The 21,892-nt window shown below is 39.8% G+C and overlaps 18 non-coding genes across 18 annotated transcripts; all 18 read left to right on the top strand.

Annotated features, from left to right (window-relative positions):
* Positions 1–823: 823 nt before the first annotated feature.
* On the top strand, positions 824–942 carry LOC142347266 (5S ribosomal RNA). The gene has a single exon (XR_012760277.1). It is a non-coding gene; the product is annotated as a 5S ribosomal RNA (ribosomal RNA).
* Positions 943–1,890: 948 nt separating this feature from the next.
* LOC142347273 (5S ribosomal RNA) lies at positions 1,891–2,009 on the top strand. Its single transcript, XR_012760284.1, has one exon. It is a non-coding gene; the product is annotated as a 5S ribosomal RNA (ribosomal RNA).
* Positions 2,010–2,957: 948 nt separating this feature from the next.
* LOC142346546 (5S ribosomal RNA) lies at positions 2,958–3,076 on the top strand. Its single transcript, XR_012759600.1, has one exon. It is a non-coding gene; the product is annotated as a 5S ribosomal RNA (ribosomal RNA).
* Positions 3,077–4,206: 1,130 nt separating this feature from the next.
* LOC142346547 (5S ribosomal RNA) lies at positions 4,207–4,325 on the top strand. Its single transcript, XR_012759601.1, has one exon. It is a non-coding gene; the product is annotated as a 5S ribosomal RNA (ribosomal RNA).
* A 1,130-nt stretch (positions 4,326–5,455) lies between these two features.
* LOC142346548 (5S ribosomal RNA) lies at positions 5,456–5,574 on the top strand. Its single transcript, XR_012759602.1, has one exon. It is a non-coding gene; the product is annotated as a 5S ribosomal RNA (ribosomal RNA).
* A 1,131-nt stretch (positions 5,575–6,705) lies between these two features.
* LOC142346968 (5S ribosomal RNA) lies at positions 6,706–6,824 on the top strand. The gene has a single exon (XR_012760000.1). It is a non-coding gene; the product is annotated as a 5S ribosomal RNA (ribosomal RNA).
* Positions 6,825–7,955: 1,131 nt separating this feature from the next.
* LOC142346550 (5S ribosomal RNA) lies at positions 7,956–8,074 on the top strand. Its single transcript, XR_012759604.1, has one exon. It is a non-coding gene; the product is annotated as a 5S ribosomal RNA (ribosomal RNA).
* A 1,131-nt stretch (positions 8,075–9,205) lies between these two features.
* LOC142346552 (5S ribosomal RNA) lies at positions 9,206–9,324 on the top strand. The gene has a single exon (XR_012759605.1). It is a non-coding gene; the product is annotated as a 5S ribosomal RNA (ribosomal RNA).
* Positions 9,325–10,455: 1,131 nt separating this feature from the next.
* On the top strand, positions 10,456–10,574 carry LOC142346553 (5S ribosomal RNA). The gene has a single exon (XR_012759606.1). It is a non-coding gene; the product is annotated as a 5S ribosomal RNA (ribosomal RNA).
* A 1,130-nt stretch (positions 10,575–11,704) lies between these two features.
* On the top strand, positions 11,705–11,823 carry LOC142346554 (5S ribosomal RNA). Its single transcript, XR_012759607.1, has one exon. It is a non-coding gene; the product is annotated as a 5S ribosomal RNA (ribosomal RNA).
* A 1,129-nt stretch (positions 11,824–12,952) lies between these two features.
* LOC142346989 (5S ribosomal RNA) lies at positions 12,953–13,071 on the top strand. Its single transcript, XR_012760020.1, has one exon. It is a non-coding gene; the product is annotated as a 5S ribosomal RNA (ribosomal RNA).
* A 1,129-nt stretch (positions 13,072–14,200) lies between these two features.
* On the top strand, positions 14,201–14,319 carry LOC142346990 (5S ribosomal RNA). Its single transcript, XR_012760021.1, has one exon. It is a non-coding gene; the product is annotated as a 5S ribosomal RNA (ribosomal RNA).
* Positions 14,320–15,450: 1,131 nt separating this feature from the next.
* Positions 15,451–15,569, top strand: LOC142347054 (5S ribosomal RNA). The gene has a single exon (XR_012760080.1). It is a non-coding gene; the product is annotated as a 5S ribosomal RNA (ribosomal RNA).
* Positions 15,570–16,517: 948 nt separating this feature from the next.
* Positions 16,518–16,636, top strand: LOC142347248 (5S ribosomal RNA). The gene has a single exon (XR_012760261.1). It is a non-coding gene; the product is annotated as a 5S ribosomal RNA (ribosomal RNA).
* A 948-nt stretch (positions 16,637–17,584) lies between these two features.
* LOC142346555 (5S ribosomal RNA) lies at positions 17,585–17,703 on the top strand. Its single transcript, XR_012759608.1, has one exon. It is a non-coding gene; the product is annotated as a 5S ribosomal RNA (ribosomal RNA).
* A 1,136-nt stretch (positions 17,704–18,839) lies between these two features.
* LOC142347189 (5S ribosomal RNA) lies at positions 18,840–18,958 on the top strand. Its single transcript, XR_012760205.1, has one exon. It is a non-coding gene; the product is annotated as a 5S ribosomal RNA (ribosomal RNA).
* Positions 18,959–19,906: 948 nt separating this feature from the next.
* LOC142347044 (5S ribosomal RNA) lies at positions 19,907–20,025 on the top strand. The gene has a single exon (XR_012760070.1). It is a non-coding gene; the product is annotated as a 5S ribosomal RNA (ribosomal RNA).
* A 948-nt stretch (positions 20,026–20,973) lies between these two features.
* On the top strand, positions 20,974–21,092 carry LOC142347038 (5S ribosomal RNA). Its single transcript, XR_012760065.1, has one exon. It is a non-coding gene; the product is annotated as a 5S ribosomal RNA (ribosomal RNA).
* The last annotated feature ends 800 nt before the right edge of the window (positions 21,093–21,892 follow it).

A 21,892-nucleotide genomic window follows, 5' to 3' on the forward strand; every position in this document is an offset into this window, starting at 1 on the left:
TGGTGAAAACTTGTCCAAAATGGTTCGCTGTGCCAGTTTTTTTTATTTTATCCCCAATTATGGCTCAAGTGGAGCATGCCCACAAAAAATGAGCCCTTTCGGACTAAAATTGACGATTTGGTGGCCAAAACTAAGTTCGGTGATCGAAAAAGTTATGCCTCATCGAGCGCGGATACTTTTTGTAAATGACAATTTCAACAATAACCATTGCTCCAAACACACCCCATATACTTGTAAAGGCCATTCTAATAGTTCCCCTGCTTGCGTTTACTGTATATTTGGTATTTGGAACTGTCTCGGAAACATCAATACTAATTGTAAAATTTCCCTTTATTAAACTAACTTTTAAGTTAGTGCAAAGCGCTGAGTTCCATTCTTTAGGCTGCACTCCGCTAACGCAGAGTTCATTCAAATAAAACTTATCAAATAGAGTTGATACTTACCTATTTAATAAGTTTATCAAAACAATTAGGCTAAAAGCAATTGAGCTATGATTTTCCCAAGTACCGGCCTAAACCCACTGAAGTCATGCCTCCGGTTCAATGTCCGGTTGAACAGGTTCCTCGGACCCAATTCATCTCTCCCTTGTCTTGGGGCCGTTCCACTGTATTGTGGAAGGTTGGAAGCAAAAAGTTTGCGCGTTGGTCATAATACACTGTATGGCTACGAATTGCATAAATTATAACACAAACGTGGCTCAAATTGCATGTATTAAGTGACTATTTTGCAAACCGCAAGGCGGCGAGTTAAAGTGATCCTGTATATGAATATAAGACTACAATACAATACTGTTGTAAATAAATTCGCTCCCACTTACGCAAATGCCTACGACCATACCATGTTGAATGCACCGGTTCTCGTTCGATCACCGAAGTTAAGCAACAATGGGCCTGGTTAGTATTTGGAAGGGTGACCGCTTGGGAGCACCAGGTGTTGTAGGTTTTTTCTTTTGAGTATTCAAACCTCATAGAGTACTTTTATTCGATATTTACACATTTTAGAGCCTCAAAAAGCCTCGGTGATCGAAAAAGTTAAGCCTCATCGAGCGCGGATACTTTTTTGGAAATTGGTGAAAATTTGTCCAAAATGGTTCGCTGTGCCAGTTTTTTTTATTTTATCCCCAACTTGGGCTCAAGTGGAGCATGCCCACAAAAAATGAGCCATTTCGGACTAAAATTGACGATTTGGTGGCCAAAATTAAGTTCGGTGATCGAAAAAGTTATGCCTCATCGAGCGCGGATACTTTATGTAAATGACAATTTCAGCAATAACCATTGCTCCAAACACACCCCATATACTTGTAAAGGCCATTCTAATAGTTCCCCTGCTTGCGTTTACTGTATATTTGGTATTTGGAACTGTCTCGGAAACATCAATACTAATTGTAAAATTTCCCTTTATTAAACTAACTTTTAAGTTAGTGCAAAGCGCTGAGTTCCATTCTTTAGGCTGCACTCCGCTAACGCAGAGTTCATTCAAATAAAACTTATCAAATAGAGTTGATACTTACCTATTTATTAAGTTTATCAAAACAATTAGGCTAAAAGCAATTGAGCTATGATTTTCCCAAGTACCGGCCTAAACCCACTGAAGTCATGCCTCCGGTTCAATGTCCGGTTGAACAGGTTCCTCGGACCCAATTCATCTCTCCCTTGTCTTGGGGCCGTTCCACTGTATTGTGGAAGGTTGGAAGCAAAAAGTTTGTGCGTTGGTCATAATACACTGTATGGCTACGAATTGCATAAATTATAACACAAACGTGGCTCAAATTGCATGTATTAAGTGACTATTTTGCAAACCGCAAGGCGGCGAGTTAAAGTGATCCTGTATATGAATATAAGACTACAATACAATACTGTTGTAAATAAATTCGCTCCCACTTACGCAAATGCCTACGACCAAACCATGTTGAATGCACCGGTTCTCGTTCGATCACCGAAGTTAAGCAACATTGGGCCTGGTTAGTATTTGGAAGGGTGACCGCTTGGGAGCACCAGGTGTTGTAGGTTTTTTCTTTTGAGTATTCAAACCTCATAGAATACTTTTATTCGATATTTACACATTTTAGAGCCTCAAAAAGCCTCGGTGATCGAAAAAGTTAAGCCTCATCGAGCGCGGATACTTTTTTGGAAATTGGTAAAAATTTGTCCAAAATGGTTCGCTGTGCCAGTTTTTTTTATTTTATCCCCAACTTGGGCTCAAGTGGAGCATGCCCACAAAAAATGAGCCATTTCGGACTAAAATTGACGATTTGGTGGCCAAAATTAAGTTCGGTGATCGAAAAAGTTATGCCTCATCGAGCGCGGATACTTTATGTAAATGACAATTTCAGCAATAACCACTGCTCCAAACACACCCCATATACTTGTAAAGGCCATTCTAATAGTTCCCCTGCTTGCGTTTACTGTATATTTGGTATTTGGAACTGTCTCGGAAACATCAATACTAATTGTAAAATTTCCCTTTATTAAACTAACTTTTAAGTTAGTGCAAATCGCTGAGTTCCCTTTTTTAGGCTGCACTGCGCTAACGCAGAGTGCATTCAAACAAAACTTATCAAATAGAGTTGATACTTACCTATTTAATAAGTTTATCACAACAATTAGGCTAAAAGCAATTCAGCTATGATTTTCCCAAGTACCGGCCTAAACCCACTGAAGTCATGCTTCCGGTTCAATGTCCGGTTGAACAGGTTCCTCGGACCCAATTCATCTCTCCCTTGTTTTGAGGCCGTTCCACTGTATTGTGGAAGGTTGGAAGCAAAAAGTTTTTGCGTTGGTCATAATACACTGTATGGCTACGAATTGCATAAATTATAACACAAACGTGGCTCAAATTGCATGTATTAAGTGACTATTTTGCAAACCGCAAGGCGGCGAGTTAAAGTGATCCTGTATATGAATACAAGACTACAATACAATACTGTTGTATATAAATTCGCTCCCACTTACGCAAATGCCTACGACCATACCATGTTGAATGCACCGGTTCTCGTCCGATCACCGAAGTTAAGCAACATTGGGCCTGGTTAGTACTTGGATGGGTGACCGCTTGGGAACACCAGGTGTTGTAGGCTTTTTCTTTTGAGTATTCAAACCTCATAGAATACTTTATTCGATATTTACACATTTTAGAGCCTCAAAAAGCCTCGGTGATCGAAAAAGTTAAGCCTCATCGAGCGCGGATACTTTTTTGGAAATTGGTGAAAACTTGTCCAAAATGGTTCGCTGTGCCAGATTTTTTATTTTATACTCAACTATGGCTCAAGTGGAGCATGCCCACTAAAAATGAGCCAATTCGGACTAAAATTGACGATTTGGTGGCCGAAACAAAGTTCGGTGATCGAAAAAGTTAAGCCTCATCGAGCGCGGATACTTTTTTGGAAATTGGTGAAAACTTGTCCAAAATGGTTCGCTGTGCCAGATTTTTTTATTTTATCCTCAACTATGGCTCATGTGGAGCATGCCCACCAAAAATGAGCCATTTCGGACTAAAATTGACGATTTGGTGGCCAAAACTATGTTCGGTGATCGAAAAAGTTATGCCTCATCGAGCGCGGATACTTTTTGTAAATGAGAATTTCAGCAATAACCATTGCTCCAAACACACCCCATATACTTGTAAAGGCCATTCTAATAGTTCCCCTGCTTGCGTTTACTGTATATTTGATATTTGGAACTGTCTCGGATACATCAATACAAATTGTAGAATTTCCCTTTATAAAACTAACTTTTAAGTGCAAATCGCTGAGTTCCATTCTCTAGGCTGCACTCCGCTAACGCAGAGTGCATTCAAATAAAACTTATCAAATAGAGTTAAGACTTACCTATTTAATAAGTTTATCACAACAATTAGGCTAAAAGCATTTCAGCTATGATTTTCCCAAGTACCGGCCTAAACCCACTGAAGTCATGCCTCCGGTTCAATGTCCGGTTGAACAGGTTCCTCGGACCCAATTCATCTCTCCCTTGTTTTGGGGCCGTTCCACTGTATTGTGGAAGGTTGGAAGCAAAAAGTTTTTGCGTTGGTCATAATACACTGTATGGCTACGAATTGCATAAATTATAACACAAACGTGGCTCAAATTGCATGTATTAAGTGACTATTTTGCAAACCGCAAGGCGGCGAGTTAAAGTGATCCTGTATATGAATATAAGACTACAATACAATACTTTTGTATATAAATTCGCTCCCACTTACGCAAATGCCTACGACCATACCATGTTGAATGCACCGGTTCTCGTCCGATCACCGAAGTTAAGCAACATTGGGCCTGGTTAGTACTTGGATGGGTGACCGCTTGGGAACACCAGGTGTTGTAGGCTTTTTCTTTTGAGTATTCAAACCTCATAGAATACTTTTATTCGATATTTACACATTTTAGAGCCTCAAAAAGCCTCGGTGATCGAAAAAGTTAAGCCTCATCGAGCGCGGATACTTTTTTGGAAATTGGTGAAAACTTGTCCAAAATGGTTCGCTGTGCCAGATTTTTTATTTTATCCTCAACTATGGCTCAAGTGGAGCATGCCCACAAAAAATGAACCGATTCGGACTAAAATTGACGATTTGGTGGTCGAAACAAAGTTCGGTGATTGAAAAAGTTAAGCCTCATCGAGCGCGGATACTTTTTTGGAAATTGGTGAAAACTTGTCCAAAATGGTTCGCTGTGCCAGATTTTTTATTTTATCCTCAACTATGGCTCAAGTGGAGCATGCCCACAAAAAATGAGCCATTTAGGACTAAAATTGACGATTTGGTGGCCAAAACTAAGTTCGGTGATCGAAAAAGTTAAGCCTCATCGAGCGCGGATACTTTTTGTAAATGACAATTTCAGCAATAACCATTGCTCCAAACACACCCCATATACTTGTAAAGGCCATTCTAATAGTTCCCCTGATTGCGTTTACTGTATATTTGATATTTGGAACTGTCTCGGAAACATCAATACAAATTGTAGAATTTCCCTTTATAAAACTAACTTTTAAGTGCAAATCGCTGAGTTCCATTCTCTAGGCTGCACTCCGCTAACGCAGAGTGCATTCAAATAAAACTTATCAAATAGAGTTAAGACTTACCTATTTAATAAGTTTATCACAACAATTAGGCTAAAAGCATTTCAGCTATGATTTTCCCAAGTACCGGCCTAAACCCACTGAAGTCATGCCTCCGGTTCAATGTCCGGTTGAACAGGTTCCTCGGACCCAATTCATCTCTCCCTTGTTTTGGGGCCGTTCCACTGTATTGTGGAAGGTTGGAAGCAAAAAGTTTTTGCGTTGGTCATAATACACTGTATGGCTACGAATTGCATAAATTATAACACAAACGTGGCTCAAATTGCATGTATTAAGTGACTATTTTGCAAACCGCAAGGCGGCGAGTTAAAGTGATCCTGTATATGAATATAAGACTACAATACAATACTGTTGTATATAAATTCGCTCCCACTTACGCAAATGCCTACGACCATACCATGTTGAATGCACCGGTTCTCGTCCGATCACCGAAGTTAAGCAACATTGGGCCTGGTTAGTACTTGGATGGGTGACCGCTTGGGAACACCAGGTGTTGTAGGCTTTTTCTTTTGAGTATTCAAACCTCATAGAATACTTTTATTCGATATTTACACACTTTAGAGCCTCAAAAAGCCTCGGTGATCGAAAAAGTTAAGCCTCATCGAGCGCGGATACTTTTTTGGAAATTGGTGAAAACTTGTCCAAAATGGTTCGCTGTGCCAGATTTTTTATTTTATCCTCAACTATGGCTCAAGTGGAGCATGCCCACTAAAAATGAGCCAATTCGGACTAAAATTGACGATTTGGTGGCCGAAACAAAGTTCGGTGATCGAAAAAGTTAAGCCTCATCGAGCGCGGATACTTTTTTGGAAATTGGTGAAAACTTGTCCAAAATGGTTCGCTGTGCCAGGTTTTTTTATTTTATCCTCAATTATGGCTCAAGTGGAGCATGCCCACAAAAAATGAGCCATTTCGGACTAAAATTGACGATTTGGTGGCCAAAACTATGTTCGGTGATCGAAAAAGTTATGCCTCATCGAGCGCGGATACTTTTTGTAAATGACAATTTCAGCAATAACCATTGCTCCAAACACACCCCATATACTTGTAAAGGCCATTCTAATAGTTCCCCTGATTGCGTTTACTGTATATTTGATATTTGGAACTGTCTCGGAAACATCAATACAAATTGTAGAATTTCCCTTTATAAATCTAACTTTTAAGTGCAAATCGCTGAGTTCCATTCTCTAGGCTGCACTCCGCTAACGCAGAGTGCATTCAAATAAAACTTATCAAATAGAGTTAAGACTTACCTATTTAATAAGTTTATCACAACAATTAGGCTAAAAGCATTTCAGCTATGATTTTCCCAAGTACCGGCCTAAACCCACTGAAGTCATGCCTCCGGTTCAATGTCCGGTTGAACAGGTTCCTCGGACCCAATTCATCTCTCCCTTGTTTTGGGGCCGTTCCACTGTATTGTGGAAGGTTGGAAGCAAAAAGTTTTTGCGTTGGTCATAATACACTGTATGGCTACGAATTGCATAAATTATAACACAAACGTGGCTAAAATTGCATGTATTAAGTGACTATTTTGCAAACCGCAAGGCGGTGAGTTAAAGTGATCCTGTATATGAATATAAGACTACAATACAATACTGTTGTATATAAATTCGCTCCCACTTACGCAAATGCCTACGACCATACCATGTTGAATGCACCGGTTCTCGTCCGATCACCGAAGTTAAGCAACATTGGGCCTGGTTAGTACTTGGATGGGTGACCGCTTGGGAACACCAGGTGTTGTAGTCTTTTTCTTTTGAGTATTCAAACCTCATAGAATACTTTTATTCGATATTTACACACTTTAGAGCCTCAAAAAGCCTCGGTGATCGAAAAAGTTAAGCCTCATCGAGCGCGGATACTTTTTTGGAAATTGGTGAAAACTTGTCCAAAATGGTTCGCTGTGCCAGATTTTTTATTTTATCCTCAACTATGGCTCAAGTGGAGCATGCCCACTAAAAATGAGCCAATTCGGACTAAAATTGACGATTTGGTGGCCGAAACAAAGTTCGGTGATCGAAAAAGTTAAGCCTCATCGAGCGCGGATACTTTTTTGGAAATTGGTGGAAACTTGTCCAAAATGGTTCGCTGTGCCAGGTTTTTTTATTTTATCCTCAATTATGGCTCAAGTGGAGCATGCCCACAAAAAATGAGCCATTTCGGACTAAAATTGACGATTTGGTGGCCAAAACTATGTTCGGTGATCGAAAAAGTTATGCCTCATCGAGCGCGGATACTTTTTGTAAATGACAATTTCAGCAATAACCATTGCTCCAAACACACCCCATATACTTGTAAAGGCCATTCTAATAGTTCCCCTGATTGCGTTTACTGTATATTTGATATTTGGAACTGTCTCGGAAACATCAATACAAATTGTAGAATTTCCCTTTATAAATCTAACTTTTAAGTGCAAATCGCTGAGTTCCATTCTCTAGGCTGCACTCCGCTAACGCAGAGTGCATTCAAATAAAACTTATCAAATAGAGTTAAGACTTACCTATTTAATAAGTTTATCACAACAATTAGGCTAAAAGCATTTCAGCTATGATTTTCCCAAGTACCGGCCTAAACCCACTGAAGTCATGCCTCCGGTTCAATGTCCGGTTGAACAGGTTCCTCGGACCCAATTCATCTCTCCCTTGTTTTGGGGCCGTTCCATTGTATTGTGGAAGGTTGGAAGCAAAAAGTTTTTGCGTTGGTCATAATACACTGTATGGCTACGAATTGCATAAATTATAACACAAACGTGGCTCAAATTGCATGTATTAAGTGACTATTTTGCAAACCGCAAGGCGGCGAGTTAAAGTGATCCTGTATATGAATATAAGACTACAATACAATACTGTTGTATATAAATTCGCTCCCACTTACGCAAATGCCTACGACCATACCATGTTGAATGCACCGGTTCTCGTCCGATCACCGAAGTTAAGCAACATTGGGCCTGGTTAGTACTTGGATGGGTGACCGCTTGGGAACACCAGGTGTTGTAGGCTTTTTCTTTTGAGTATTCAAACCTCATAGAATACTTTTATTCGATATTTACACATTTTAGAGCCTCAAAAAGCCTCGGTGATCGAAAAAGTTAAGCCTCATCGAGCGCGGATACTTTTTTGGAAACTGGTGAAAACTTGTCCAAAATGGTTCGCTGTGCCATATTTTTTATTTTATCCTCAACTATGGCTCAAGTGGAGCATGCCCACAAAAAATGAACCGATTCGGACTAAAATTGACGATTTGGTGGTCGAAACAAAGTTCGGTGATTGAAAAAGTTAAGCCTCATCGAGCGCGGATACTTTTTTGGAAATAGGTGAAAACTTGTCCAAAATGGTTCGCTGTGCCAGATTTTTTTATTTTATCCTCAACTATGGCTCAAGTGGAGCATGCCCACAAAAAATGAGCCATTTCGGACTAAAAATGACGATTTGGTGGCCAAAACTAAGTTCGGTGATCGAAAAAGTTAAGCCTCATCGAGCGCGGATACTTTTTGTAAATGACAATTTCAGCAATAACCATTGCTCCAAACACACCCCATATACTTGTAAAGGCCATTCTAATAGTTCCCCTGATTGCGTTTACTGTATATTTGATATTTGGAACTGTCTCGGAAACATCAATACAAATTGTAGAATTTCCCTTTATAAAACTAACTTTTAAGTGCAAATCGCTGAGTTCCATTCTCTAGGCTGCACTCCGCTAACGCAGAGTGCATTCAAATAAAACTTATCAAATAGAGTTAAGACTTACCTATTTAATAAGTTTATCACAACAATTAGGCTAAAAGCATTTCAGCTATGATTTTCCCAAGTACCGGCCTAAACCCACTGAAGTCATGCCTCCGGTTCAATGTCCGGTTGAACAGGTTCCTCGGACCCAATTCATCTCTCCCTTGTTTTGGGGCCGTTCCACTGTATTGTGGAAGGTTGGAAGCAAAAAGTTTTTGCGTTGGTCATAATACACTGTATGGCTACGAATTGCATAAATTATAACACAAACGTGGCTCAAATTGCATGTATTAAGTGACTATTTTGCAAACCGCAAGGCGGCGAGTTAAAGTGATCCTGTATATGAATATAAGACTACAATACAATACTGTTGTATATAAATTCGCTCCCACTTACGCAAATGCCTACGACCATACCATGTTGAATGCACCGGTTCTCGTCCGATCACCGAAGTTAAGCAACATTGGGCCTGGTTAGTACTTGGATGGGTGACCGCTTGGGAACACCAGGTGTTGTAGGCTTTTTCTTTTGAGTATTCAAACCTCATAGAATACTTTTATTCGATATTTACACATTTTAGAGCCTCAAAAAGCCTCGGTGATCGAAAAAGTTAAGCCTCATCGAGCGCGGATACTTTTTTGGAAATTGGTGAAAACTTGTCCAAAATGGTTCGCTGTGCCAGATTTTTTTTTATTTTATCCTCAACTATGGCTCAAGTGGAGCATGCCCACAAAAAATGAACCAATTCGGACTAAAATTGACGATTTGGTGGTCGAAACAAAGTTCGGTGATTGAAAAAGTTAAGCCTCATCGAGCGCGGATACTTTTTTGGAAATAGGTGAAAACTTGTCCAAAATGGTTCGCTGTGCCAGATTTTTTTATTTTATCCTCAACTATGGCTCAAGTGGAGCATGCCCACAAAAAATGAGCCATTTCGGACTAAAATTGACGATTTGGTGGCCAAAACTAAGTTCGGTGATCGAAAAAGTTAAGCCTCATCGAGCGCGGATACTTTTTGTAAATGACAATTTCAGCAATAACCATTGCTCCAAACACACCCCATATACTTGAAAAGGCCATTTTAATAGTTCCCCTGCTTGCGTTTACTGTATATTTGGAACTGTCTCGGAAACATCAATACTAATTGTAAAATTTCCCTTTATTAAACTAACTTTTACGTTAGTGCAAATCGCTGAGTTCCATTCTCTAGGCTGCACTCCGCTAACGCAGAGTGCATTCAAATAAAACCTATCAAATAGAGTTAAGACTTACCTATTTAATAAGTTTATCACAACAATTAGGCTAAAAGCATTTCAGCTATGATTTTCCCAAGTACCGGCCTAAACCCACTGAAGTCATGCCTCCGGTTCAATGTCCGGTTGAACAGGTTCCTCGGACCCAATTCATCTCTCCCTTGTTTTGGGGCCGTTCCACTGTATTGTGGAAGGTTGGAAGCAAAAAGTTTTTGCGTTGGTCATAATACACTGTATGGCTACGAATTGCATAAATTATAACACAAACGTGGCTCAAATTGCATGTATTAAGTGACTATTTTGCAAACCGCAAGGCAGCGAGTTAAAGTGATCCTGTATATGAATATAAGACTACAATACAATACTGTTGTATATAAATTCGCTCCCACTTACGCAAATGCCTACGACCATACCATGTTGAATGCACCGGTTCTCGTCCGATCACCGAAGTTAAGCAACATTGGGCCTGGTTAGTACTTGGATGGGTGACCGCTTGGGAACACCAGGTGTTGTAGGCTTTTTCTTTTGAGTATTCAAACCTCATAGAATACTTTAATTCGATATTTACACATTTTAGAGCCTCAAAAAGCCTCGGTGATCGAAAAAGTTAAGCCTCATCGAGCGCGGATACTTTTGGAAATTGGTGAAAACTTGTCCAAAATGGTTCGCTGTGCCAGATTTTTTATCTTATCCTCAATTATGGCTCAAGTGGAGCATGCCCACTAAAAATGAGCCAATTCGGACTAAAATTGACGATTTGGTGGCCGAAACAAAGTTCGGTGATCGAAAAAGTTAAGCCTCATCGAGCGCGGATACTTTTTTTGCAAATTGGTGAAAACTTGTCCAAAATGGTTCGCTGTGCCAGGTTTTTTTATTTTATCCTCAACAATGGCTCAAGTGGAGCATGCCCACAAAAAATGAGCCATTTCGGACTAAAATTGACGATTTGGTGGCCAAAACTATGTTCGGTGATCGAAAAAGTTATGCCTCATCGAGCGCGGATACTTTTTGTAAATGACAATTTCAGCAATAACCATTGCTCCAAACACACCCCATATACTTGTAAAGGCCATTCTAATAGTTCCCCTGATTGCGTTTACTGTATATTTGATATTTGGAACTGTCTCGGAAACATCAATACAAATTGTAGAATTTCCCTTTATAAATCTAACTTTTAAGTGCAAATCGCTGAGTTCCATTCTCTAGGCTGCACTTCGCTAACGCAGAGTGCATTCAAATAAAACTTATCAAATAGAGTTAAGACTTACCTATTTAATAAGTTTATCACAACAATTAGGCTAAAAGCATTTCAGCTATGATTTTCCCAAGTACCGGCCTAAACCCACTGAAGTCATGCCTCCGGTTCAATGTCCGGTTGAACAGGTTCCTCGGACCCAATTCATCTCTCCCTTGTTTTGGGGCCGTTCCACTGTATTGTGGAAGGTTGGAAGCAAAAAGTTTTTGCGTTGGTCATAATACACTGTATGGCTACGAATTGCATAAATTATAACACAAACGTGGCTCAAATTGCATGTATTAAGTGACTATTTTGCAAACCGCAAGGCGGCGAGTTAAAGTGATCCTGTATATGAATATAAGACTACAATACAATACTGTTGTATATAAATTCGCTCCCACTTACGCAAATGCCTACGACCATACCATGTTGAATGCACCGGTTCTCGTCCGATCACCGAAGTTAAGCAACATTGGGCCTGGTTAGTACTTGGATGGGTGACCGCTTGGGAACACCAGGTGTTGTAGGCTTTTTCTTTTGAGTATTCAAACCTCATAGAATACTTTTATTCGATATTTACACATTTTAGAGCCTCAAAAAGCCTCGGTGATCGAAAAAGTTAAGCCTCATCGAGCGCGGATACTTTTGGAAATTGGTGAAAACTTGTCCAAAATGGTTCGCTGTGCCAGATTTTTTATTTTATCCTCAACTATGGCTCAAGTGGAGCATGCCCACAAAAAATGAACCGATTCGGACTAAAATTGACGATTTGGTGGTCGAAATAAAGTTCGGTGATTGAAAAAGTTAAGCCTCATCGAGCGCGGATACTTTTTTGGAAATTGGTGAAAACTTGTCCAAAATGGTTCGCTGTGCCAGATTTTTTTATTTTATCCTCAACTATGGCTCAAGTGGAGCATGCCCACAAAAAATGAGCCATTTCGGACTAAAATTGACGATTTGGTGGCCAAAACTAAGTTCGGTGATCGAAAAAGTTAAGCCTCATCGAGCGCGGATACTTTTTGTAAATGACAATTTCAGCAATAACCATTGCTCCAAACACACCGCATATACTTGTAAAGGCCATTCTAATAGTTCCCCTGATTTCGTTTACTGTATATTTGATATTTGGAACTGTCTCGGAAACATCAATACAAATTGTTGAATTTCCCTTTATAAAACTAACTTTTAAGTGCAAATCGCTGAGTTCCATTCTCTAGGCTGCACTCCGCTAACGCAGAGTGCATTCAAATAAAACTTATCAAATAGAGTTAAGACTTACCTATTTAATAAGTTTATCACAACAATTAGGCTAAAAGCATTTCAGCTATGATTTTCCCAAGTACCGGCCTAAACCCACTGAAGTCATGCCTCCGGTTCAATGTCCGGTTGAACAGGTTCCTCGGACCCAATTCATCTCTCCCTTGTTTTGGGGCCGTTCCACTGTATTGTGGAAGGTTGGAATCAAAAAGTTTTTGCGTTGGTCATAATACACTGTATGGCTACGAATTGCATAAATTATAACACAAACGTGGCTCAAATTGCATGTATTAAGTGACTATTTTGCAAACCACAAGGCGGCGAGTTAAAGTGATCCTGTATATGAATATAAAACTACAATACAATACTGTTGTATATAAATTCGCTCCCACTTACGCAAATGCCTACGACCATACCATGTTGAATGCACCGGTTCTCGTCCGATCACCGAAGTTAAGCAACATTGGGCCTGGTTAGTACTTGGATGGGTGACCGCTTGGGAACACCAGGTATTGTAGGCTTTTTCTTTTGAGTATTCAAACCTCATAGAATACTTTTATTCGATATTTACACATTTTAGAGCCTCAAAAAGCCTCGGTGATCGAAAAAGTTAAGCCTCATCGAGCGCGGATACTTTTGGAAATTGGTGAAAACTTGTCCAAAATGGTTCGCTGTGCCAGATTTTTTATTTTATCCTCAACTATGGCTCAAGTGGAGCATGCCCACAAAAAATGAACCGATTCGGACTAAAATTGACGATTTGGTGGTCGAAATAAAGTTCGGTGATTGAAAAAGTTAAGCCTCATCGAGCGCGGATACTTTTTTGGAAATTGGTGAAAACTTGTCCAAAATGGTTCGCTGTGCCAGATTTTTTTATTTTATCCTCAACTATGGCTCAAGTGGAGCATGCCCACAAAAAATGAGCCATTTCGGACTAAAATTGACGATTTGGTGGCCAAAACTAAGTTCGGTGATCGAAAAAGTTAAGCCTCATCGAGCGCGGATACTTTTTGTAAATGACAATTTCAGCAATAACCATTGCTCCAAACACACCGCATATACTTGTAAAGGCCATTCTAATAGTTCCCCTGATTTCGTTTACTGTATATTTGATATTTGGAACTGTCTCGGAAACATCAATACAAATTGTAGAATTTCCCTTTATAAAACTAACTTTTAAGTGCAAATCGCTGAGTTCCATTCTCTAGGCTGCACTCCGCTAACGCAGAGTGCATTCAAATAAAACTTATCAAATAGAGTTAAGACTTACCTATTTAATAAGTTTATCACAACAATTAGGCTAAAAGCATTTCAGCTATGATTTTCCCAAGTACCGGCCTAAACCCACTGAAGTCATGCCTCCGGTTCAATGTCCGGTTGAACAGGTTCCTCGGACCCAATTCATCTCTCCCTTGTTTTGGGGCCGTTCCACTGTATTGTGGAAGGTTGGAATCAAAAAGTTTTTGCGTTGGTCATAATACACTGTATGGCTACGAATTGCATAAATTATAACACAAACGTGGCTCAAATTGCATGTATTAAGTGACTATTTTGCAAACCGCAAGGCGGCGAGTTAAAGTGATCCTGTATATGAATATAAGACTACAATACAATACTGTTGTATATAAATTCGCTCCCACTTACGCAAATGCCTACGACCATACCATGTTGAATGCACCGGTTCTCGTCCGATCACCGAAGTTAAGCAACATTGGGCCTGGTTAGTACTTGGATGGGTGACCGCTTGGGAACACCAGGTATTGTAGGCTTTTTCTTTTGAGTATTCAAACCTCATAGAATACTTTTATTCGATATTTACACATTTTAGAGCCTCAAAAAGCCTCGGTGATCGAAAAAGTTAAGCCTCATCGACCGCGGATACTTTTTTGGAAATTGGTGAAAACTTGTCCAAAATGGTTCGCTGTGCCAGATTTTTTTTTATTTTATCCTCAACTATGGCTCAAGTGGAGCATGCCCACAAAAAATGAACCGATTCGGACTAAAATTGACGATTTGGTGGTCGAAACAAAGTTCGGTGATTGAAAAAGTTAAGCCTCATCGAGCGCGGATACTTTTTTGGAAATTGGTGAAAACTTGTCCAAAATGGTTCGCTGTGCCAGATTTTTTAATTTTATCCTCAACTATGGCTCAAGTGGAGCATGCCCACAAAAAATGAGCCATTTCGGACTAAAATTGACGATTTGGTGGCCAAAACTAAGTTCGGTGATCGAAAAAGTTAAGCCTCATCGAGCGCGGATACTTTTTGTAAATGACAATTTCAGCAATAACCATTGCTCCAAACACACCCCATATACTTGTAAAGGCCATTTTAATAGTTCCCCTGCTTGCGTTTACTGTATATTTGGAACTGTCTCGGAAACATCAATACTAATTGTAAAATTTCCCTTTATTAAACTAACTTTTACGTTAGTGCAAATCGCTGAGTTCCATTCTCTAGGCTGCACTCCGCTAACGCAGAGTGCATTCAAATAAAACCTATCAAATAGAGTTAAGACTTACCTATTTAATAAGTTTATCACAACAATTAGGCTAAAAGCATTTCAGCTATGATTTTCCCAAGTACCGGCCTAAACCCACTGAAGTCATGCCTCCGGTTCAATGTCCGGTTGAACAGGTTCCTCGGACCCAATTCATCTCTCCCTTGTTTTGGGGCCGTTCCACTGTATTGTGGAAGGTTGGAAGCAAAAAGTTTGTGCGTTGGTTATAATACACTGTATGGCTACGAATTGCATAAATTATAACACAAACGTGGCTAAAATTGCATGTATTAAGTGACTATTTTGCAAACCGCAAGGCGGCGAGTTAAAGTGATCCTGTATATGAATATAAGACTACAATACAATACTGTTGTATATAAATTCGCTCCCACTTACGCAAATGCCTACGACCATACCATGTTGAATGCACCGGTTCTCGTCCGATCACCGAAGTTAAGCAACATTGGGCCTGCTTAGTACTTGGATGGGTGACCGCTTGGGAACACCAGGTGTTGTAGGCTTTTTCTTTTGAGTATTCAAACCTCATAGAATACTTTTATTCGATATTTACACATTTGAGAGCCTCAAAAAGCCTCGGTGATCGAAAAAGTTAAGCCTCATCGAGCGCGGATACTTTTTTGGAAATTGGTAAAAACTTGTCCAAAATGGTTCGCTGTGCCAGATTTTTTTATTTTATCCCCAACTATGACTCAAGTGGAGCATGCCCACAAAAAATGAGCCAATTCGGACTAAAATTGACGATTTGGTGGCCAAAACAAAGTTCGGTGATCGAAAAAGTTAAGCCTCATCGAGCGCGGATGCTTTTTGTAAATGACAATTTCAGCAATAACCATTGCTCCAAACACACCCCATATACTTGTAAAGGCCATTTTAATAGTTCCCCTGCTTGCGTTTACTGTATATTTGTTATTTGGAACTGTCTCGGAAACATCAATACTAATTGTAAAATTTCCCTTTATTAAACTAACTTTTACGTTAGTGCAAATCGCTGAGTTCCATTCTCTAGGCTGCACTCCGCTAACGCAGAGTGCATTCAAATAAAACCTATCAAATAGAGTTAAGACTTACCTATTTAATAAGTTTATCACAACAATTAGGCTAAAAGCATTTCAGCTATGATTTTCCCAAGTACCGGCCTAAACCCACTGAAGTCATGCCTCCGGTTCAATGTCCGGTTGAACAGGTTCCTCGGACCCAATTCATCTCTCCCTTGTTTTGGGGCCGTTCCACTGTATTGTGGAAGGTTGGAAGCAAAAAGTTTGTGCGTTGGTTATAATACACTGTATGGCTACGAATTGCATAAATTATAACACAAACGTGGCTAAAATTGCATGTATTAAGTGACTATTTTGCAAACCGCAAGGCGGCGAGTTAAAGTGATCCTGTATATGAATATAAGACTACAATACAATACTGTTGTATATAAATTCGCTCCCACTTACGCAAATGCCTACGACCATACCATGTTGAATGCACCGTTTCTCGTCCGATCACCGAAGTTAAGCAACATTGGGCCTGCTTAGTACTTGGATGGGTGACCGCTTGGGAACACCAGGTGTTGTAGGCTTTTTCTTTTGAGTATTCAAACCTCATAGAATACTTTTATTCGATATTTACACATTTTAGAGCCTCAAAAAGCCTCGGTGATCGAAAAAGTTAAGCCTCATCGAGCGCGGATACTTTTTTGGAAATTGGTAAAAACTTGTCCAAAATGGTTCGCTGTGCCAGATTTTTTTATTTTATCCCCAACTATGACTCAAGTGGAGCATGCCCACAAAAAATGAGCCAATTCGGACTAAAATTGACGATTTGGTGGCCAAAACAAAGTTCGGTGATCGAAAAAGTTAAGCCTCATCGAGCGCGGATACTTTTTGTAAATGACAATTTCAGCAATAACCATTGCTCCAAACACACCCCATATACTTGTAAAGGCCATTTTAATAGTTCCCCTGCTTGCGTTTACTGTATATTTGGTATTTGGAACTGTCTCGGAAACATCAATACTAATTGTAAAATTTCCCTTTATTAAACTAACTTTTACGTTAGTGCAAATCGCTGAGTTCCATTCTCTAGGCTGCACTCCGCTAACGCAGAGTGCATTCAAATAAAACCTATCAAATAGAGTTAAGACTTACCTATTTAATAAGTTTATCACAACAATTAGGCTAAAAGCATTTCAGCTATGATTTTCCCAAGTACCGGCCTAAACCCACTGAAGTCATGCCTCCGGTTCAATGTCCGGTTGAACAGGTTCCTCGGACCCAATTCATCTCTCCCTTGTTTTGGGGCCGTTCCACTGTATTGTGGAAGGTTGGAAGCAAAAAGTTTTTGCGTTGGTCATAATACACTGTATGGCTACGAATTGCATAAATTATAACACAAACGTGGCTCAAATTGCATGTATTAAGTGACTATTTTGCAAACCGCAAGGCGGCGAGGTAAAGTGATCCTGTATATGAATATAAGACTACAATACAATACTGTTGTATATAAATTCGCTCCCACTTACGCAAATGCCTACGACCATACCATGTTGAATGCACCGGTTCTCGTCCGATCACCGAAGTTAAGCAACATTGGGCCTGGTTAGTACTTGGATGGGTGACCGCTTGGGAACACCAGGTGTTGTAGGCTTTTTCTTTTGAGTATTCAAACCTCATAGAATACTTTTATTCGATATTTACACATTTTAGAGCCTCAAAAAGCCTCGGTGATCGAAAAAGTTAAGCCTCATCGAGCGCGGATACTTTTTTGGAAATTGGTGAAAACTTGTCCAAAATGGTTCGCTGTGCCAGATTTTTTTATTTTATCCTCAACTATGGCTCAAGTGGAGCATGCCCACAAAAAATGAGCCGATTGGGACTAAAATTGACGATTTGGTGGCCGAAACAAAGTTCGGTGATTGAAAAAGTTAAGCATCATCGAGCGCGGATACTTTTTTGGAAATTGGTGAAAACTTGTCCAAAATGGTTCGCTGTGCCAGATTTTTTTATTTTATCCCCAACTATGGCTCAAGTGGAGCATGCCCACAATAAATGTGTCATTTCGGACTAAAATTGACGATTTGGTGTCCAAAACTAAGTTCGGTGATCGAAAAAGTTAAGCCTCATCGAGCGCGGATACTTTTTGTAAATGACAATTTCAGCAATAACCATTGCTCCAAACACACCCCATATACTTGTAAAGGCCATTCTAATAGTTCCCCTGCTTGCGTTTACTGTATATTTGGTATTTGGAACTGTCTCGGAAACATCAATTCTAATTGTAAAATTTCCCTTTATTAAACTAACTTTTAAGTTAGTGCAAATCGCTGAGTTCCATTCTCTAGGCTGCACTCCGCTAACGCAAAGTGCATTCAAATAAAACTTATCAAATAGAGTTAAGACTTAACTATTTAATAAGTTTATCACAACAATTAGGCTAAAAGCATTTCAGCTATGATTTTCCCAAGTACAGGCCTAAACCCACTGAAGTCATGCTTCGGGTTCAATGTCCGGTTGAACAGGTTCCTCGGACCCAATTCATCTCTCCCTTGTTTTGGGGCCGTTCCACTGTATTGTGGAAGGTTGGAAGCAAAAAGTTTTTGCGTTGGTCATAATACACTGTATGGCTACGAATTGCATAAATTATAACACAAACGTGGCTCAAATTGCATGTATTAAGTGACTATTTTGCAAACCGCAAGGCGGCGAGGTAAAGTGATCCTGTATATGAATATAAGACTACAATACAATACTGTTGTATATAAATTCGCTCCCACTTACGCAAATGCCTACGACCATACCATGTTGAATGCACCGGTTCTCGTCCGATCACCGAAGTTAAGCAAAATTGGGCCTGGTTAGTACTTGGATGGGTGACCGCTTGGGAACACCAGGTGTTGTAGGATTTTTCTTTTGAGTATTCAAACCTCATAGAATACTTTTATTCGATATTTACACATTTTAGAGCCTCAAAAAGCCTCGGTGATCGAAAAAGTTAAGCCTCATCGAGCGCGGATACTTTTTTGGAAATTGGTGAAAACTTGTCCAAAATGGTTCGCTGTGCCAGATTTTTTTATTTTATCCCCAACTATGGCTCAAGTGGAGCATGCCCACAAAAAATGAGCCATTTCGGACTAAAATTGACGATTTGGTGGCCAAAACTAAGTTCGGTGATCGAAAAAGTTAAGCCTCATCGAGCGCGGATACTTTTTGTAAATGACAATTTCAGCAATAACCATTGCTCCAAACACACCCCATATACTTGTAAAGGCCATTCTAATAGTTCCCCTGCTTGCGTTTACTGTATATTTGGTATTTGGAACTGTCTCGGAAACATCAATACTAATTGTAAAATTTCCCTTTATTAAACTAACTTTTACGTTAGTGCAAATCGCTGAGTTCCATTCTCTAGGCTGCACTCCGCTAACGCAGAGTGCATTCAAATAAAACTTATCAAATAGAGTTAAGACTTACCTATTTAATAAGTTTATCACAACAATTAGGCTAAAAGCATTTCAGCTATGATTTTCCCAAGTACCGGCCTAAACCCACTGAAGTCATGCCTCCGGTTCAATGTCCGGTTGAACAGGTTCCTCGGACCCAATTCATCTCTCCCTTGTTTTGGGGCCGTTCCACTGTATTGTGGAAGGTTGGAAGCAAAAAGTTTTTGCGTTGGTCATAATACACTGTATGGCTACGAATTGCATAAATTATAACACAAACGTGGCTCAAATTGCATGTATTAAGTGACTATTTTGCAAACCGCAAGGCGGCGAGTTAAAGTGATCCTGTATATGAATATAAGACTACAATACAATACTGTTGTATATAAATTCGCTCCCACTTACGCAAATGCCTACGACCATACCATGTTGAATGCACCGGTTCTCGTCCGATCACCGAAGTTAAGCAACATTGGGCCTGGTTAGTACTTGGATGGGTGACCGCTTGGGAACACCAGGTGTTGTAGGATTTTTCTTTTGAGTATTCAAACCTCATAGAATACTTTTATTCGATATTTACACATTTTAGAGCCTCAAAAAGCCTCGGTGATCGAAAAAGTTAAGCCTCATCGAGCGCGGATACTTTTTTGGAAATTGGTGAAAACTTGTCCAAAATGGTTCGCTGTGCCAGATTTTTTTATTTTATCCTCATTTATGGCTCAAGTGGAGCATGCCCACAAAAAATGAGCCATTTCGGACTAAAATTGACGATTTGGTGGCCAAAACAAAGTTCGGTGATCGAAAAAGTTAAGCCTCATCGAGCGCGGATACTTTTTGTAAATGACAATTTCAGCAATAACCATTGCTCCAAACACACCCCATACACTTGTAAAGGCCATTCTAATAGTTCCCCTGCTTGCGTTTACTGTATATTTGATATTTGGAACTGTCTCGGAAACATCAATACAAATTGTAGAATTTCCCTTTATTAAACTAACTTTTAAGTTAGTGCAAATCGCTGAGGTCCCTTTTTTAGGCTGCACTCCGCTAACTCAGAGTGCATTCAAGTGAAACTTATCAAATAGAGTTGATACTTACCTATTTAATAAGTTTAACACAACAATTAGGCTAAAAGCAATTCAGCTATGATTTTCCCAAGTACCGGCCTACACCCACTGAAGTCATGCTTCCGGTTCAAGGTCCGGTTGAACAGGTTCCTCGGACCCAATTCATCTCTCCCTTGTTTTGGGGCCGTTCCACTGTATTGTGGAAGGTTGGAAGCAAAAAGTTTTGGCGTTGGTCATAATACACTGTATGGCTACGAATTGCATAAATTATAACACAAACGTGGCTCAAATTGCATGTATTAAGTGACTATTTTGCAAACCGCAAGGCGGCGAGGTAAAGTGATCCTGTATATGAATATAAGACTACAATACAATACTGTTGTATATAAATTCGCTCCCACTTAGGCAAATGCCTACGACCATACCATGTTGAATGCACCGGTTCTCGTCCGATCACCGAAGTTAAGCAAAATTGGGCCTGGTTAGTACTTGGATGGGTGACCGCTTGGGAACACCAGGTGTTGTAGGCTTTTTCTTTTGAGTATTCAAACCTCATAGAATAATTTTATTCGATATTTACACATTTTAGAGCCTCAAAAAGCCTCGGTGATCGAAAAAGTTAAGCCTCATCGAGAGCGGATACTTTTTTGGAAATTGGTGAAAACTTGTCCAAATGGTTCGCTGTGCCAGATTTTTTTATTATATCCCCAACTATGGCTCAAGTGGAGCATGCCCACAAAAAATGAGCCATTTCGGACTAAAATTGACGATTTGGTGGCCAAAACTAAGTTCGGTGATCGAAAAAGTTAAGCCTCATCGAGCGCGGATACTTTCTGTAAATGACAATTTCAGCAATAACCATTGCTCCAAACACACCCCATATACTTGTAAAGGCCATTCTAATAGTTCCCCTGCTTGCGTTTACTGTATATTTGGTATTTGGAACTGTCTCGGAAACATCAATACTAATTGTAAAATTTCCCTTTATTAAACTAACTTTTACGTTAGTGCAAATCGCTGAGTTCCATTCTCTAGGCTGCACTCCACTAACGCAGAGTGCATTCAAATAAAACTTATCAAATAGAGTTAAGACTTACCTATTTAATAAGTTTATCACAACAATTAGGCTAAAAGCAATTGAGCTATGATTTTCCCAAGTACCGGCCTAAACCCACTGAAGTCATGCCTCCGGTTCAATGTCCGGTTGAACAGGTTCCTCGGACCCAATTCATCTCTCCCTTGTTTTGGGGCCGTTCCACTGTATTGTGGAAGGTTGGAAGCAAAAAGTTTTTGCGTTGGTCATAATACACTGTATGGCTACGAATTGCAT

The sequence above is a fragment of the Convolutriloba macropyga genome, chromosome 9 (assembly GCF_964194025.1).
Source record: "Convolutriloba macropyga chromosome 9, txConMacr16.3, whole genome shotgun sequence".
Lineage (NCBI taxonomy): Eukaryota > Metazoa > Xenacoelomorpha > Acoela > Convolutidae > Convolutriloba > Convolutriloba macropyga.